The 6609-nt window shown below is 46.8% G+C and overlaps 1 non-coding gene across 1 annotated transcript; it reads left to right on the top strand.

Moving 5' to 3' along the window:
- Positions 1 to 5273: 5273 nt before the first annotated feature.
- On the top strand, positions 5274 to 5377 carry LOC140907981 (U6 spliceosomal RNA). The gene has a single exon (XR_012157692.1). It is a non-coding gene; the product is annotated as a U6 spliceosomal RNA (small nuclear RNA).
- Positions 5378 to 6609: the final 1232 nt, after the last annotated feature.

The raw sequence follows: 6609 nt of genomic DNA, 5'->3' as shown, positions 1-6609 counted from the left end.
CAGAGAGATGCAAAGTATGTGTTTAATATTTTCTTTGCCCTTATCGTTTCTTTCTGATTACCTTTAACATGCTAACTAAAGAAATTGCTTTTTCCCCCTTTATCTTTTGCCCTCTGCTAATTGTTTGTGTTAATTTAGATGATCTAGATTGATCTAAGTGCAGCTGGTTCCTCCAACTATACTTTGCATTTTCAAATTGTTATTTTCTGATTATCAGTGGGATAAGGATCTGTCCAAGTCTCACATTTACAAAGTGTGGCAGCATTGTAAATGATTTCAGTCTTTTTTCTGGATGCCTCCTTACCTGTTGATTGAATCATATCCACATTTGTACTCCATTCACTTCTAAATGTGCAAGCAGAAGCTTAAGGCCCAGTTGCACAAGGTCTCTGTGCATAGAACACATACTGAAATCATTGGTAGTTCCATGCATACAGAGCTTGAAGAGCTGGCTGTTGGTTTTAGCTGAATGACTAAATTCTACTCCAACTTAAAAGCTGATTTTTGTGGGCAGCATTGGATATAGGAATTTTAGGTGAAGTGTGTGGTTGGTGTGCTCATTTTCACATCAGTATTCATAGTCCTCTTTCAGTTCACATCTGGTTTATACCATGGGCATAGTTTGGGGGAGACACGGGGGTTGTTGCGGTCCTGGGCAGGCATGGAATTTGCTCCTTCCCCGCCCCCATGCTTGGCCCCATTGGCCAGACTGGAGCTGCTCCCCCAAATATAGAAGTCAAACTACACCTATGGTTTCTCCTGTATTGTGGTTATTTGAATTGAGATAAAAACGGCACCGTCTGTGCATGTTTGTGGGTGTGCATGTTGTGTGGCTTGTGTGTACTTGACCAGAATGAATGTAACATGCTCTGTCACATTCTAGTAAATTTACAATGACGTTCGATTCAGCAATTATGCAGTTGTTTTTCTCTGATTCATTCTGTATTCTCTTGCAATGCTTTTTCAATTGTTTAAACTGTCACTTTATACATATCTGATGTATTCATGATTATTAGCCCCTATGCAACTATCATTAATATATTACATATTACCAAAGTAAATCCAAAATAGTACTGGCCAGTTACTCAACATGCTGTTCCCAGGAATGAACCTGCCTTAGCTCAATGCACCTTGCTTTGGATATTTGTAATTCGTATTCCAGATGGTATCAGTATCTTAACTTTCACTTAATCAGTATGCTGGCAATTTTATGGAGCTCTTTGATTTGCATAAATATTTCCTGACGTTCCTTTGCCTTGAGTTCTGGAGAACTAACATTTGATCATGATCTTGTACCATCCAGTCTTGTTGCTTTCATCTCAGTCTATACCATTCTCTGCTGCAGTAACTTCATATGCTCCTTGTCTTTTCTCAGAAATACTGTTCAGCCCTAGTAATAAAAGTTTCACTGAAGCTCCTGCTTTTCTGCTCCATCTAGTTTACCCTTTGCCATATTAGATGATGGGATAGCATCCTCACAGACAGTTTACTGATATACTCAAGTTTCATGGTTGCACTGCAGACCATATTTGACTGTGAACATGTGGTAACACTGATAACTTCCTTGGCCTTTTGTCTTCAGAACACTAGTTTACAAACACTTGCTTTTATTACACTCTCCTCTCAAAGCTTTGAGGCTTCCGCTATACTGTATCTGCATGTACCTTGTACGTTGCTCTCCCCTCCCTAAGCATAGTGGTACCCATACTTTCTCTGCGCTCCACGTACACAACATATTAGCTTCCCTTCTAAAGTGAAGGGTCTTCCACCATCTGTACCTTAATTTACATCACATACTGCTCGCCCCACGCTGTTACCAGCTTTGCCCGTTACTTTGAGGTGTGCTTATTTATTAGGGTTACTCGTCGGGGGGTGGGGGGAAGGGTTCTGTATTTCTGTCAATGTACGGCTTGTGTCACTTGTGTTCTTATACAGACGTATGTGTATATATATATATATATATACACACACATTAACAGTGCGCATCTGAGAAGACCAGGTTAATCAGCACTCCCAAGCTGACCCCTTATATGTCCCTGGACTCAGCAGGCTGGGTCGAGCAGCACTTCCAAGGTGTCACCCTCATATGCCATCGGCACCGCACCGGAATAGAGCACACCTGAGCAGGCCGGGTTGAGCAGTACTTCCAAGCTGCCACCCTCATAGGTCCCTGGTTCAGCACACCTCTGTCCCCACTTTCACATTACAATTGCTCTGGTAGTAACCCACTTGATGAGCAAACCTCACAGGGTTTTTGGGTGCTCCAGGGATCTTTTAGCTTAGGTAAGAGTAGCATTGCTGCAGAGCAAATGGGGGAAACCAAAAAAACACCCACGAGAGGCGGGGAAGAGAGAGAGAGAGAGAGAGAGAGAGAGAGAGAGAGAGAGAGAAAAGCAAGCAACCAGCTGATATCATGAAAGTTATTTATTGCCAGGTAATAACCACAGGGGAGCCAAACAAACAAAACAGTGATAATATTAAATCTAACTTAAATTTGATTATAAAAGTCAGGTTTACAAAACTATAACTGATCACACAAGTCAGGGTCAGAAGGTATACTGGGAGAGCTGGGTTCTCACCACTCCATGAAGCTTGAATCGATTGGGGTTCCCAGGTGGTGGTGGTAGCTGAGGGTCCAGAGTGCTGGAGACAGGCAGAGCCCCCAGCACGACCAGTCAGGAGAAGATGAAGTCCCAATGGAACTGATGCAGATGTTGGATCCAGACATCAGAACACTTACTTGAGCACAGGTAGGGGTTCTTATAGGAAAACAACAATGGTTCAAGGGAGAACACTAGATTTGTTTATGGGTAAACAAGGGAGTATGCCAAAGTTGTTTTGTTCAGGCTAGACCATGGGTCGGCAACCTATGGCACGCGTGCCAAAGATGGCACACGAGCTGATTTTAATGGTACGCTGCTGCTTGCTGGGTCCCAGTCCCCAGCCCCGCTGGACCCTGGCAGGCAGCAGCATGCCATTAAAAATCCTGCCCGCCCCAGCCCGCTCTTCTCCTCCCCTCCCACCCCCCAGTGGGGGCAGGGTGAAGAAGCTTGGTCCCGGCAGCTGCTGCTGCAGGGCAGACAAGCTCCTCCCTCCGCCTCTTCCCCCAGTGTGCTGGGTTCCTGCCCCTCCCCCTCTCCCTCCCTCCCTGCTGCCCATCAGCTGATGGCCCTTTCGAGGAGGGGGAGAAGCAGAGCCAGGGCATGCTCCCTGCTCTGGGGAGGAGGCGGAGAAGAGGTGGGGAGGGAGCCTTGGGGAAGGGGGTGGAATCAGGGCATATCCCCTCCAACCCCCTGCCGTGAACTGCCCTGGGCAGGGGGCTGGGAGCACCCCCACGACCCTAGCCCACACCCCCAGCCCTCTGCCCTGACCCCTGCACCCCCCTCACACACACCCAGCCTCCTGCCCTGATCCCTGCAATAAAGCCCCACGACCCCAGCCCTGACTCCAGCACCCCACACACATATCCAGCCCCCCCACAGCCCATGCCCTGACTCCTGCATCCCCCTCATGAGCCCCCATCCCTCTGCCTGACTCCTGCACCCTCCTCACACACCATGCCTTGACTCTTGCACCCCCCACATTCCTACCCCCACTCTGAACACCAAACGGGAGCTCCTGTACTCCCCCCCCACACACACATTCCCACCTGCACCCCTCACACCAAATGGGAGATGCCCAGGTAAGCACTCCACACCCAAATCTCCTCCCCCAACCCTGAGTCCCCTCCCTCATTCTAGCTCCTGGCCAGACCCTACATCCCATTCCCCAGCCTGCGCCTTCACCCCCAGCCCTGTGCTCAGTGCACTCCCACCCTCAGCTCAGTGCAGAGAGAGAGGAAGAGAATGGGCTAGAACCAGGGAGAAGGTAGGTACCCACTCTGTGTGGGCAGGGCTGGGATCCCAGATCGGCAGCAGGCTGAGCAGGACCAGCAGCCGGGACCCTGGCTGAGCGGGGCCGGCAGCCAGAACCCAAGACCGGCAGTGAGCTGAGTCGTAGCGGGCTGAGCTGCTCAGCCCACTGATGGTCTGGGGTCCCGGCCGCCGGCCTCGCTCAGCCTGCTGCCAGTCTGGGGTTCTGACTGCCAGCCCCTTGCCAGCTGGGGGCTCGGCCGCAGGCCCCGCTCAGACTGCTGCCGGCCTAGGTGAACGGAACCCCAGGCTGGCAGCGGGCTGAGCGGGCCGGCGGCATAAGATCAGCATTTTAATTTAATTTTAAATGAAGCTTCTTAAACATTTTGAAAACCTTGTTTACTTTACATACGGCAATAGTTTACTTATATAATATATAGACTTATAGCGAGAGACCTTCTAAAAAACATTACAATGTATTACTGGCACGCGAAACCTTAAGTTAGAGTGAATAAATGAAGACTCGGCACACCACTTCTGAAAGGTTGCCGACCCCTGGGTTAGACCATGGAAGCTGATCATTCCTGGCTATGGGCGGTGTTCCTTGGAGGGAGCTCACAATTCAATTAGGGGGCTTCACTATTTTGGATGCCAATAAAGGATTTATTACTTGAACTGGTCTGATAACTACTGAGCTGGGTGTGTGCAGGCAGGGGTTCATTTTACATCTGGAGCAGCGATCCCCCATTATACATTGCTGTCCTGCTTTTCTGGTCCCAGAGTTCCGTGCAGTTCTTGCCTTGGAATCTCTGTTCTCCATTCTGTATGCTGATGGCGATGCCTCCTTGTCCCATCTTCGATGCAAATGAGGCTAAGCGAGTTTCCTTAATCCTGTCACCCTTCTCCCAGGGGTTTAAATGTGTTTCCCACTGCCTTTTCATTGCTTTTTGTAAGCCTGTCTTCTGATGCAGATTTGGTTCAAGCAGGGGCTGCGGTGAGGTTGTCTTTCGTGAGTCAGACAGGCTGCATACTGTGCCCTGGTTCCCCAAGAACACAGAGCTGCTAGGTAACAACACCATCTGTGAGAAACTGAAATGTTTAATTTTTCATCATGGCTGCTCCCAAGCCCTTCTCCCCTTTGGCCACAGGACAAACAAATATGAATGTTTTTATGTTTTTAATCATGAAAATAATACATTCCCTGATTCTGAGTGATTTCAGAGACAATGGGGAGACTGAAGAAATCAAGAACTGACTTCTTTGCAGCCTGTCTCCCGCCTGTCTCTCCTGTCTTTGTTTAGTCCAGATATTTTTACAGCGCTGGCACTAAAAATCCTGTGATGGGGGAGGGGCGGGAGGGGAAGCCTGAAACCCTTCTGGAGCAAAGGCCGGAACCTTGGGCCAAAAGCCAAGACTCCCCCCGAACATTCGGCAGCACATACACTAAAACTGGAATGATACAGAGAAGATTAGCATGGCCCCTGCGCAAGGATGACACGCAAATTCGTGAAGCATTCCATATTTTTATGCTCAAATAAATCTGTTAGTCTTTAAGGTGCCACCAGACTCCTTGTTGTTTTTGTGGATACAGACTAACACGGCTACCCCCTGATACTTGACCCCCTGAACATTGGATGACTCATTTATTGTACCTGCTTATAATAAACTACCAGTGCAAGGCCAAGTGTACCACTTGATGATGATTCCCCTGATCTGTTACTAGAGGAACTCCCTACAAAAGAAGTCTCTTTCAGTTCCATATGATCTCTCCATAGTTTCTCTGCACTGCAAAGGCCATTTAATTTTGTCTCTAAAGCTCTGCCTACACTAGGGATGTTAAGAAAAATCTTGCTTCTTTTGCATAGTGACCAGATGACATTGTGTTGCAAACATCAGGATGTTCTGACACAATGAATGGGTCACAGAGTGCAAACGTATACAGGAGCTACCATTTTTCTGGCTGTGTATGAGATTAATATCACAGCAAAGAAGTGATTATCCACTGACTATATATTGTCTGCTTTGTAGGAGTGGGCATTTTCACTTCAGAGAGAGTCATTAAAACTAGCTGAAGTGATTCTACAAACTATTATAAACAGTAAACACAAAATATAGGAAAGAGACTTCATTGTTTTCTCCCTTAGGTACCAGAAGCCTGGCCAAGTATCTTAACCTCATTAATAGCTAAGTAAATATTATTTTCGTGGAGTAGGATTATTGGATAAGAGCGATCCTAGTTTATAAGGTCTATTACCAATACAAAACTGAGTTCAAAGTATATTATTAAAGTTGCAAAGTCTAGCACTCAAAAGTTAGAAAACACCTTTGAAGATCCATGGGTCCTATCCATGGCTATCACAACATGGAGTGTACCTCATCCAGTGCACTAAATGCCCCAATAATAACTATGTGGGTGAAACCAGAGAATCACTGTGCTCTCGAATGAACTCACACAGGAAAATGATAAAGGACAAAAACACTCTATCACCTGTGGGTGAACACTTTTTACAAAACAACCACTCCATATCTGACCTCTCAGTCATAAAAGGAAATCTGTACAACACCTTCACAAAATGAGTCTGGGAGCTTAAATTCATAACTTTGATAGACATTGAAAATCATGGACTTAATAAGGACACTGACTTTATGGCTTATTACAACAACTTGTAACCCACTAACCCCCCTTTTTCCCCTATGAGTACAGAGGTGTTAACGGTCCACTCTCCCCTGAATGTTCTCTTACAGTATTTATTAACTA

The sequence above is a fragment of the Lepidochelys kempii genome, chromosome 2 (genome assembly GCF_965140265.1).
Source record: "Lepidochelys kempii isolate rLepKem1 chromosome 2, rLepKem1.hap2, whole genome shotgun sequence".
In the NCBI taxonomy this organism is placed as follows: Eukaryota; Metazoa; Chordata; order Testudines; family Cheloniidae; genus Lepidochelys; species Lepidochelys kempii.
The sequence above is the reverse complement of the archived record's forward strand: the minus strand, read 5'-3'. Positions and strand labels throughout refer to the sequence as shown.